Genomic DNA, 12,090 nt, shown 5'->3' with positions numbered 1-12,090 from the left:
GCTTGATCTCATGACCCTGAGATCATGACCTGAGCCAAAATCAAGAGTCAGTTGCTTAGCAGACTGAGCCACCCAGGCATCCTGCTCTCCCAGTAGCATTTTAGGATTAATTCAATCTCTATTTTTGTCTCTCTCCTATGATAGTATTGTTCTGTAGCTTTAGCTTAGAAGACACTGTAATGAAATTTCAGTGAATTTAGTTCATAATTCTTACCTAAATGACAATACATCATTTATGAACGTCTACATCATACTGTTTGTATACGTGCCATAATATCTAACTCGAGGCTTGGTGAGAAATCAAAACTGCATATTGTATATGACTCTGAGCTATGAACCCAAAGCGATGGATTGAGTGAGTTAACTCAGGCAAACACATTGCTTTTGTACCTCGGTGTATTGTGAATCCTATATTTTAGTAACAAATCTATTGAAGTCTTTTGTATCAGGTTTATCACAATTCAGTAAGCATTAGATAATCATAAATCTTCTGCATATACATATTTGTTACAAATAAAATGTATTCCAGAGAGGCAATCAGGTGTGATCTTCGTCAAGGGTTCATCTTCATGCTGGAGTTCAAATCACACGTAACTTTCCCTGATGTTGATGTGCAGAGAATGATGAAATCATCAAAGCAAGACAAGAAGATCTGATGAGACAGCAAGGGCAGAAGACAATGACTGTGGTGGTAAATGCTCCAAATCCTATGAGGCTATAACATCTTTGCACAAGATTGAAATGATCATTGAGATGGAAAGAACTGACCTAGGACTTCGTTTGATTGTAGTATTTTAGATCTGTAGGGTAACTTCAGGATTGTTGTAATCCAGTTTGGTAGAAAACTGCTTAAAGTCAATCATATATATATATATATATATATATACACACACACACACTCATATATATATATATACAATCATATATATATACATATACATATATATGTATATATAATGTATTTATATATGATATATATTGCATATTATATATAATATATTATATATTTATATATAAATAATTTATATGTTATATATATTATATAATATATATTATTTATATATAAATATACATGTTTACATATATATGTGTGTGTGTATATATATGTATATATATATATATATATTTTTTTTTTTTTTAAGAAAGGAAACCTTTGAGATCTGGCGGGACCAATAGGTGCCATAAAGAAGATAACATAAGGCGTGTAGGAGACAGTGACTGCAGAGCTTCCCTAGCCGGGGTGTTGGGCCAGGGATTCTGAGGTGGTGACATAGGGGTTTCAGCACGAATGAGGAGTGGGCTCCCTGGGCTTGGAGGCATGGCAAAGGGTTTAGATTTTGTGCTAGCTGGGGGATTTTCCACAGAGCTGAGACCTCCTTACAGACACTTTGACAAGATCATTCTGACCACTAGATAGGGGTGGACCCAGGGGTCAAAGAAGGAGGCAGGGAGAAATGGCTATTACAGTGGCATAGGTGAGAGAAGAGGGGCATGCAGGCAGTGGCTGTAGAAGATGTAATGGAGAGATGGACAATTTCAGGATATAATATGAATATTGAGCCAGTTAACCTAATAATACAGCCATGCAAGACAGAAAAATAGAAGATGAAGCTTAGATTTTTGGCTACTCAACTGAATATCTGAGGGTAGCATTTATTCAGATGCAAGGCTTGACAGCAGAATGATTTTGTTGGGGGGATTGTTGGGGGACTATGGATCAAGACTTCTGCTAAGGCTATATGAAATGTCTATCAGACCCTAGGTAATTTGTTGGGGAGAAGAATCTCTGATGACGCTGTTCCCTGGGACCCAGTGGGGGGTGGAGTGGGAGGCGGAGCCAGTTCAGGAGGGTTACAGAGCACTATGGAGAAGAGTGTCTGCATAGTGATAGCAATAGCTGAGGATGTGCTGCGGACTAATTGCCCTGATACCCATGCCCCCAAGGTTTTCACTTTTTCTTTCTTCTTTTTTATGTTAGCATAACCTGAGCTGAAATAGAGAGTCGGATGCTTAACCAACAGAGCCAACCAGGCGCGCCCCATCCCCTTTTCAAAAGTAAATCCTGGATCTCTCCCCCTGAACTCTGACCTCCCCACTTCGTTTTTTCACTTCCTTGGAGCAGACAAAATAACGTATACACATTTCCTCATCCAAATGCCTCTCACTATCCCTCAGTTGATTCATCTGTCATTGATTTTTCATTCTTCTTCCTCCTCTTTTTCTCTGCCCCTCTTCTCTAGTCAGTAAGTAACTGCTAACTAAATCCAGTGATTCTTCTAAGATTTCACTAGATGGCATTTTCTTTCACTGGCCCTCCAGTGGCCCTTCCCTTCCCATTCATAATCATTTGAGCTTTGTCTTATGAGGTAAATGTCTGTCTCCTATTCCAGTTTGTAAGGTTCCTGCCAGTTAAAGCCCATGTTCTGTTCGTTTGGTTTCTTCCACTGCACCCAGCCTGGTACAGCACTCATAGTGGGTGCTTCACAAATGTTCACTGGGAATTGAGTTCACAGATCAGTTTAATTCTACACCTTCCAAAAACCTCAGTTCCGGTACGGCCACCCATTTTGATCTTATTTTTGTATTCCCCTATTAATTCATGTCTGCATTAGTCAGTTCTTTTTTTCAACCCGATCATACATTCTCTTCTATTATTGCTTAACTATTCACAGTATGTGAGTCTTTCCCTTCCAATTTTATCATATCCTTCCAGAGAGGCCATAGGTAGCTTCTTTGGTGACTGATGCAGCGTATTGCCCTCAGAAATTGTTCAACAAAGATGTGCTGAATGGAATAATAAATGAATGAATGATTTATTTATTTAATATAATTTATTGTCAGATTGGTTTCCATATAACACCTAGTGCTCGTCCCAACAAGTGCCCTCCTCAATGCCCATCACCCACTTTCCCCTCTCCCCCACTCCACATCAACCCTCAGTTTGTTCTCAGTATCCAAGAGTCTCTTATAGTTTGCCTCCCTCCCTTTCTGTAACTTTTTCTTCCTTTCCTTCCCCTCCCCCAAGGTCTTCTGTTAAGTTTCTCAAGATCCACATATGAGTGAAAACATATTAGATCTGTCTTTCTCTGACTGACTTATTTCACTTAGCATAATACCCTCCAGTTCCATCCACGTTGCTGCAAATGGCCAGATTTCATTCTTTCTCATTGCCAAGTAGTGTTCCATTATGAATGAATGATTTAAAGAATGAATGGACACTTTTCTGTCTCTCTACGTGCTCAGCTTCTTGGGCATGAATGCTTACAGTCATACTTAATTCTTTGTTTTCCCTCCGTTTTCCAAATCAAACCAGTTATGAAATACTATTGATTCTTGCTTTTTAATATCTCTTAATCCATTTGGTGTGTAATGAAAGACCTTATCCATCTTCCTTCAAAAGTAAAGGTAAGCAACGACGAATTATAAATGAAAAAGATAGCCTGTAGCTGTCACCCTTCTACAGGGTAAATAAATCTGGTGGAGACCTCTGTGGGCATTTGCATAATATATGTGTGTTTTTAACCTTACTTTTGAATAGTTGTTTCCTTATAATGTGTACAATTGTAAAATAGAGATACTTTCTTGTTTTCTAACAGCTCATCCACACATTTATAAAATATTAATTATCAGTGTCAAAGAGGAATAATGTAGCATTTAAATAACATTCATGTTAGTTTTATTTATTTTTAATTCAGTTTAATAAAATAATTATTGATCCTCTTTCTAAATATACAGACCTAGATGGAATTTTCTAAGAGGTTAGCAGGGGAAGATGTAGGAAATGGCCCTTATGGCTATTTTAGAGGTCATTTTTATGGTCTGAGATAACCAGATGACCCAATTGGGTAGCTTTCAGAATATGTCTCCATTTAGTTATCTCCGGTTCTCTAATACAGCAATAATTCAACCCTTTCCATATCTTCATTAGGCCTTCCTGCCCCATTTCCCCATTTACTCAAGATACCCAGAACATTGTTAGAAGAAACATTATTTCTATATGATTTGCTGAGAAGAAAGACTAAAAAATACAGAAATTGTACTTTCCTATTGTCTAGAAGGGTCTCATTCTAACTTAATTTTTTTCCCTTGGGATTATTATCCCTGCCCTACCTTCATATTATTTAAGACAGTTTCTCAAAGAGTATTCTACAGAATTTGCATGAGCATCACCTCTAAGTTACTTGCTCAAGATTTTATTTGAGAACTATTGCTCACAAACAAGAATTATCAACTCTGTCTGCATAGGAGAATAACTTGAAAAAAAACACCTTTAAAAAAAAAGTCTCTTCTCTGGACCCCATACCTAGAACTTCTGATTTGATTGGATAGAAAGGGTTAGTTCTAGACACCTGTTTGATTTTAAAGCCTCTCTCAGTGACTTGAGTCTGTAGTTAGGGTTGAGAACCCCGGAGTTAGCATATTACTGAATTCTGTGCCTGATTCACATCAAGCGCTTGCATGTGGCTGGAATATATTTGTTAACAATTATTATATTTAGTGATTGTTATACAGAATTTTGATGAAGGTGGTCAAAGGGCCACCACACTTTGATAACACTGTCTAGGCCTTCACTGAAGGTTTAATGGGCCACCTTGTATCTGACCTTAACCTCTCTGTGCCTTAGTTTCTCCATCTGTAAAATGGAATAAGTAAAAGTCCTTGCTCTATAAAGGTTTTTAGGGTGAACAACAATAATAAAAATAAGTAAAATAAAAGAAGTTAAAACAGAGGTCTTTTATGGCTTGAGGTAATCAGATGAACAAATTGAGTAGCTTTGGGTTTATGTCTCTCTATTTAGTTAGCTCTGGTTCTCTAAGACAGCAGTAATTCAACCATTTCCATATCTTCATTAGACCTTAGCCTTCCTGCCCCATTTCCCCATTCACTCAAGACATGCCAAAACACTGTTAGAAGAAACTTTATTTCTGTATGGTTTATTGTGAAGAAAGACTAGAAAATAGAGAAATTGTACTTTGCAAAGAACTTCCTCCAGTGGGTATTAATGTTCAATGTATGAAGGTTGAACAATGAAAGTATGTTATTAAATCTTACTAGACTCAGGTACTTCCAATCAGCTGGTTAAAAATGCCATCTTTTTTTAAGCTAGCTCTGTGATGACACCCAGTGGCCAAAATGTTAACCACTGAGATTTTTTTAAATGAAGTATTTTTCTCAGTATAACAAATACTGAACACTGCATCTAATTGGTCTTTAAACATTTCAAAAACATGAAATAATCCTGCATTAGGAATACCATCAATGAAGTGTGAGCAAGCCAAAATTCTTTAGTACTATTCTGGTAGTAGAACTTTCCCAACCAGTTCAGAAGGATAAGCATACCAGGTCATTGAAGGTGACATTCCTAACCATTACTTTCATGCTTGGATAAAGGGATTCATATCAGTACATAGTAAACAAACAAGACCAGACACAGGAGAATTTAAGAGACTATTAAGACTTCACAATAGTCATACCAGGCATTTTAAAATTAGGAAATAATGAACAACAGTTCATTTACCTAGTTGTCATCCCAAATTGGTATAGGGTGTATTCTGTTTACTCATTTACTCATTCAGGAAACATTTCAAGAGAAGCAGACTCTAAGAGGGAGATTAGTACACGGGGGATTGTGAGTGGGAGCTTTTGGAGCGATGTTTGTAGAGGGAAAGGAAGAAAGGAGGATCAGGCAGAGGGAAGAGATGAGAGCCTCAGCTGACCCCACAGGGAGCTCTGAAGCTAACATGGCCCTTCAGCGTTGTCTTGGGACAAAAAGGCAGGATCTTTATCCTCTGTCTATCCAGTCTTTGGATGAGGGTTATCCTTGGGAATGCAGTGCCCATGGATGAAACAACTGTCTTTTAGCTGAAGCAGCTCTGCAGAGGGCTGACCGGCTGAGGCTTGTCTGCTGACAATACTCCCCACAGTCAGAGGAATAAGTCCTCCAATCTCGATGGTGATCTGCATGGCCCATCACAACACCTGCTACACTGAAACTGCATGATGCTTACAAAACAGGCAGGCTTTCTGACTTTGGGGAACTTAAAGATACACATTAAACGAACGCCCAAAAACTCAGGACTATGAAGGAAGACTGGGCTTCAAGAGAATAATTAGCAAGGATGGAATAAAGAGAGGAAGGCTAATGCTTAGCTCTCTGCTAGTCTCTTCATCACAGTAGAAGGGCAAGGAGGATACAAAGGAAAGCGGTAACACTTGGGCTGGGAAGCGTTTACCTTATTCTGTGAGCAGTTTGGCATCACTATAAGTTTTTACGACGGGAAGAGCAAGCACAAAGTAGGCAGTTAACACTGTTAATATAATAGATGGAATTGGAAAGACATTGGGTATTTCTTTCTTTTTTAAAATGTCTATTTATTTATTTTGAGAGGGCAAGAGAGCGTGCTCAAGGGAGGGACAGAGAGGGAGAGGGAGAGAGAGAATCCCAAGCAGGCTCAGTGCTGTCAGCACAGAGCCCAACTTGGGGTTCAGTCCCTCAAACTGTGAAATCATGATCTGAGCCCAAATCAAGAGTCAAATGCTTAGCTGACTGAGCCACCCAGACTCCCTGACACTGGGTATTTTAATGTCAACACAGGAATCAAGCATTTTCTTTCAAAGGTACCCCTAATTTGGTCCTAAATTTCTGGTCTCATTTCTAACCATTTTCCTCTAGATCCTGTAGGTCCTGTGTATAATGGACATCTCCCACTCTCTGAACACAGTATGTGAACCCCACTTCTCTGCTATTATTCTTTGACATCAATGAAATTTTCTGAAGTCTTTAATGCCCAGCTCAAGTTTCACTTCCTCTTGAAAAGCTGTTCCTGTTTCCAGCCCTTTAAAAGTCCCTGTACCTTTATTCTGAGACTAGAGTAAAAAAAATACTTAACGTAACTCACAAGACCCTAGATGACCTGATTTCTGTTGACTCATCTCTCATCCTATTCCCCTATATTTGTCTGCCAGCTTAGGTGGTGAACTTGTGTCTTGTTTACCTTTTTTTTCTTCACTATATCTTTAATATGATAGGTCCTTCATTATTGAATTAAAACAATGTAAATAGCCCTCACAGATAAAATTTCTTTATTGATAGCTTTTCTCCTTCAAAGAACTATAGAGTCTAATCAAGAGTATTTACTTTTGGGGGCACCTGGTGACTCAGTCGGCTAAGTGTCCAACTCTCAATTTTGGCTCAGGTCATGATCTTACGGTTCAAGGAGTCGAGCCCCATGTTGGGCTCTGCGCTGACAGCATGGAGGCTGCTTGGGCTTCTTTCTCTCCCTCTCTCTCTGCCCCCTCCCCATCTCTCTCTCTTTTTTTCTCTCTCAAAATATATAAATAAATAACTGTAACAAAAAGTAAAAAGAGCATGTTCTTTTCAGTTCATTGATGTACTAAGGCAGAAGATTTCTGCCTTATGATTTTGTAACCAATTGTTCCCAGAGCCCTAAATACCTAAATATACCATAAATATGGCATACGTTTCTTAAAATATTTCTTCTTCTAAGCTAAACATCAGTGCATTTGGCAACTATAGAACTAGAAAGACCATAGAGGCAGTGTATTATAAACCCCTCAGCTCACAGTCAAATAAACCAGCTTCACAGTGTCAAATGATTTGAAAAATGTTACTTAGCTAGTTTGCGACAAAGTTGCGACTAAAATACAAATGTCTTAATTGCTAAATCAATCAGCAGCAGCAGCAGCAGCAACAACATTTAGAGTCCCTACATTAGCCAGGTACTCCTCTAAATATGCTAATTATATCAGCTGATTTAATCTTCACAATCCCGTGATATGATACTATTCTTAGCTTCAATTGGACTAAAGAAGTTAGGACACAGAGAGGTTGGCTAACTTGCCCAAAGTGCAAAATATTTAATAATTACAATAACAACCCTCAAACAGATCTTTTTCCAGCTTCTCCAAATCCCAAACCCGGACATATCAACATACGTAGTACATTAAAAATGGAACTCCTCCCATTAGGAAGTAGACTATCTCCTGATGCCTTGATCTGGGCTTGATAGCCAGCAACTTACCTTACTTTGACCATAATCACCCTGGGTAGATCATCCAAACAGAAAACCAATAAGGAAACTGGACCTGAATAAACTATAGAACAAATGGACCTAACAAATATATACAAAACACTCCATCCAAAAGAAGCAGCATACACATTCTTCTCAAGAATATGTGGAACATTCTCTAGGAGAGATAATAAGTTCAGCCACAAAACAATCCTTAACAAATTCAGGAATATTGAAATCATACCAAGTATTTTTTTCTGACTATGATGGTATGGAAGTAGAAACCAGTAACAAAAGGAAAACTGGAAAATTCACAAATATTTGGAAATTAAACACATTCCTGAGAAACAAATAGGTAAAGAAAGAAATATCTTCAGACAAATGAAAGTGGAAATATAACATATAATTTACAGGATGTGGCAAAAACAGTTCTAAGAGGGAAAGGTGTGCAGTGTGTAGGTGTATATGCCTACATTAAGAAAGAGAAAGGTCTCAAATAAACAACTTATCTTTATTCTTCAAAGAATTAGAAAAAGAAGAACAAAGTCCAAAATTAGCAGAAAGAAGGATATAATAAACATTAGAGCAGAAATGAGTGAAATGGAGATTAGAAAGACAATAGAAAAAAAAAATAAAACTAAGATTTGGTTCTTTGAAAGCAACAAAACAAAACAAGACAAAACAAAACAAAAACTAAGCAAATCGTTAACTATATAACCAAGAAAAAAAAGAGAGAGGACTCAAAATTATAAGTCAAAGAGGAGGTGTTACAGTGGACACCAGAGAAACACAAGAGATTGTCAGAGACTAATTACGAACAACTACATGGTAACAGATTGGACAACCTGGAAGAAATGGATACACTCCCAGAAATATACGTTCTTCTAGATTCTCAGGCAGCAGCTGGCTAAGTATGTAAAACCTCTTCTGGAGAGAAACTGTGAGATGGTTTTTTTTTTGGCCAGCTCCCTCTGCACTGAGCCCTGGGGGGATAGCTGGATATGTGTTTGTGTGCCTATCAACAACTGCTTGTTTGCTCTGTATATAATATTTTAAAAGGTCTTGTGTATACCAGCCTCATAGGCTTTCAGAGTTAGGTGTTTTGGGGGCCTTTCCTTTGGGTGGAAGTCTTAAAATTGGGGGCACTAAGTGTGGGGTCCAAATCCTTCACTCCTTATGGAGAAGTTGGGAGTTGGCCATTGGGAGTTGATGAGTGTATGGCACTATACCAGGGATGGGGTTTATAGCCAGGCCAGGGTGCCTCAGCTTTCTCTAACAGTTTCAATGTGGCTATGTTCTCAGTTGCCTGGTGTGGAGGAGTTGCTCACTAGTTTCTGGATTTATTTCAATTATTTAATTTATTTCAAAGGGAATTGCTTCATGTGTAGCTGTACATTTCATGTGTCCCATCGTGTGTGTGTGTGTGTGTGTGTGTGTGTGTGTGTATTATTAATCCATAAAAAGAGAGGAAATCCTGCCATTTGTGACAACATGGTTAAAACTTGAGGGCATTATGGGGCGCCTCAGTGGCTCAGTTGGTTAAGTGTCTGACTCTTGTTTTCGGCTCGGGTCATGATCTCATGGCTCCGCATTGGGGTCCATGTTGATGGTGAGGAGCCTGCTTGGGATGTTCTTTCTCTCCCTCTGCCCTTCTCCTTGTGCACTCTCTCTTCTCTCTTCTCTCTCAAAATAAATAAATTAAAAAAAAACTTTAAAAATAATAAGTAATGAAAAAAAACCTTTGAGGGCATTATGCTAACTAAAGTTTGTCAGAAAAAGACAAATACTGTATGATCTCACTTATACGTGAACTCTGAAATAAATGAATTAATAAACAGATAGTACATTGGTGTTTGCCAGGGGCAATATGTGATGGTGACCAAAGAGTCCAAAGTTCCAGCTATGAGTAAATTCCACATACAGCATTTTGGCTATAGTTAATAATACAGTGTTATTATATATTTAAAAGTTGCTAAGAGAGGAGCATCCTTTTTTTTTTAAGTTCATTTATTTTGACAGAGAGTGTGTGTGAGTGAGTGTGGCAGAGGCCAAGAGAGGGGAAGAGACAGATTCCAAGCAGGCCCAACAACACAGGGCTTGAATTCACAAACTGAGTCAAAACCAAGAGTTGGATGCTTAACCAACTGAGCCACCCAGGTGCTCCTCTAGGACAGTAGATCTTAAATGTTCTCAAAACAAAACCAAAAACCAAAAGAGAAAGAGAGAGAGAGAGAGAGAGAGAGAGAGAAAGGAATGGCAACTATATGAGGTCATGGATGTGCTAACTTTACTGGGGTAATCATTTCCCAACATATACATATTTCAAATTATCATGTTGTAAATCTTAAACTTACACAATGTTTTATGTCAACTTCTATCTCAATAAAGCGGAAAAAAGTAACATATGTAATTCAGATGTATAGAGAAAAAATAAAGTAAGCCAATATATACGCTCACCCATTCTTTCCTCAACTGTTTCAAGTCTAATGATTGACCCATCAAAGGCATTCTTCATTTCTGTCACTATGTCTCATTCCTAGCATTTCATTCTGATTCTTCCTGACCGTTTCCATCTCTGTATGGGCATTACCTATTTGGTCTTTCATGTTGTAGACTTTTTCTATCACATCCCTTTACAGGTTAATCACAGCTTTTTATTTATTTCTAGTTTTTAGTTTTATTCATTTAAATTCAAGTTAGTTAACATACAGTGTGGTATTGGTTTCAGGAATAGAATCCAGTGATCCTTCACTGCCATATAACACCCAGGACTCATCCCAACGGGTGTCCTCCTTAATGAATCACAGATTTTTAAATTGCCCATCTGATAACTAACATCTGTGTCGTATCTGAGTTTGGATCTGATGATTGCATTGTCTCCTGGGGCTCTGCTTTTTCTTGCCTTTTTGGATGCCTTATAATTTTCTGTTCTTGAAAGTCAGATATGTTACCGAGTAATTGGTAGCAAGACAAACAGATCTTTAGTGTGAAGATGTATGTTAATCTTGTTGGGAGTTGGACTGTATTTAATGCTTCTTGTACCTAGATATGTACGAGACTTCAAATTCCTTCAGTGTCCTTGTTTTGGCTTTGGGACTTCTTTTGGTATTGCTTTCTCAGAGAAAGTCTGAGTTTTAAAGCCTTTTCAGCTATAACCCAGTTATTAAACTGGTGAGTTATTGCTGTGGTGTGAAGGTATGAAAAAAGGGAGCATTCTAAAATCTTCTAAGTCTTGGTTTTTTAGTGGGCTCGTCTTGGGAATATAGCTTTCACAAGGGTTTCTGTGCCTCTTCCATGGGTACAGCTTCTCTCCCAGTGCTCCCACCTGTAGCTTTTATGCTCTATTTCTTTGATGTCTTCTCTCCTGTTGACTATGAGGTTTTACCCCTCGTAGGTGGCATGGGAAGGCTGGAATGAGCTGGAGTGAAATGGAATTCCCTTCCCCCAGTTGGGGTAAGCTTGCAGTATTATCACACCAAAGCTTTCTACTGCAGAGTAGACCTTTGTTAGGAAGAAAGATCTGGGATGGTTAGAATAGAAGGAGTAGACTATTCTACTCCTGCCAGGGTCATAGTGGGATCTTTCTTGGATCCTCAGATCCATCCTGCGAGAACCTACTGGCATTCCTGGAGGAAAAGTGTGCCCCACTCCCACCTCCACTCCCAACCCCTGCCCATGACTGTGACCCACAGCAGTTTTTCCTTCTCATGTTCGTCGATACTTAACCTCCAGAGATTCAGTACTACCAGTGGGGCACTTGGGTTGCTCAGCTGGTTAAGTGTCTGACTCTTGATTTTGGCTCATTTCATCATCTCACAGTTTGTGAGTTTGAGCCCCATGTCGGGCTCTGTGCTGACAGCATTAAGGTCTGCTTGGGATTCTGTCTCTGTCTCTCTTAAAAAGAAATAAATAAACGTTAAAAAAAAATTACCAGTTAAGTGTTCATATTTGTTTAAAGCACCCAGCAGCTTTTGCTCCAGGTACATAAGTATCAGGTGCTGTATCTGTCTGGCTGTGTCCATTTCTTCAGATTTTGGAGTGGTTGTTTGCTGTTTGACCT

This window comes from Prionailurus viverrinus, chromosome B4, assembly GCF_022837055.1.
Source record: "Prionailurus viverrinus isolate Anna chromosome B4, UM_Priviv_1.0, whole genome shotgun sequence".
Taxonomy (NCBI): Eukaryota; Metazoa; Chordata; class Mammalia; order Carnivora; family Felidae; genus Prionailurus; species Prionailurus viverrinus.
The sequence above is the reverse complement of the archived record's forward strand: the minus strand, read 5'-3'. Positions refer to the sequence as shown.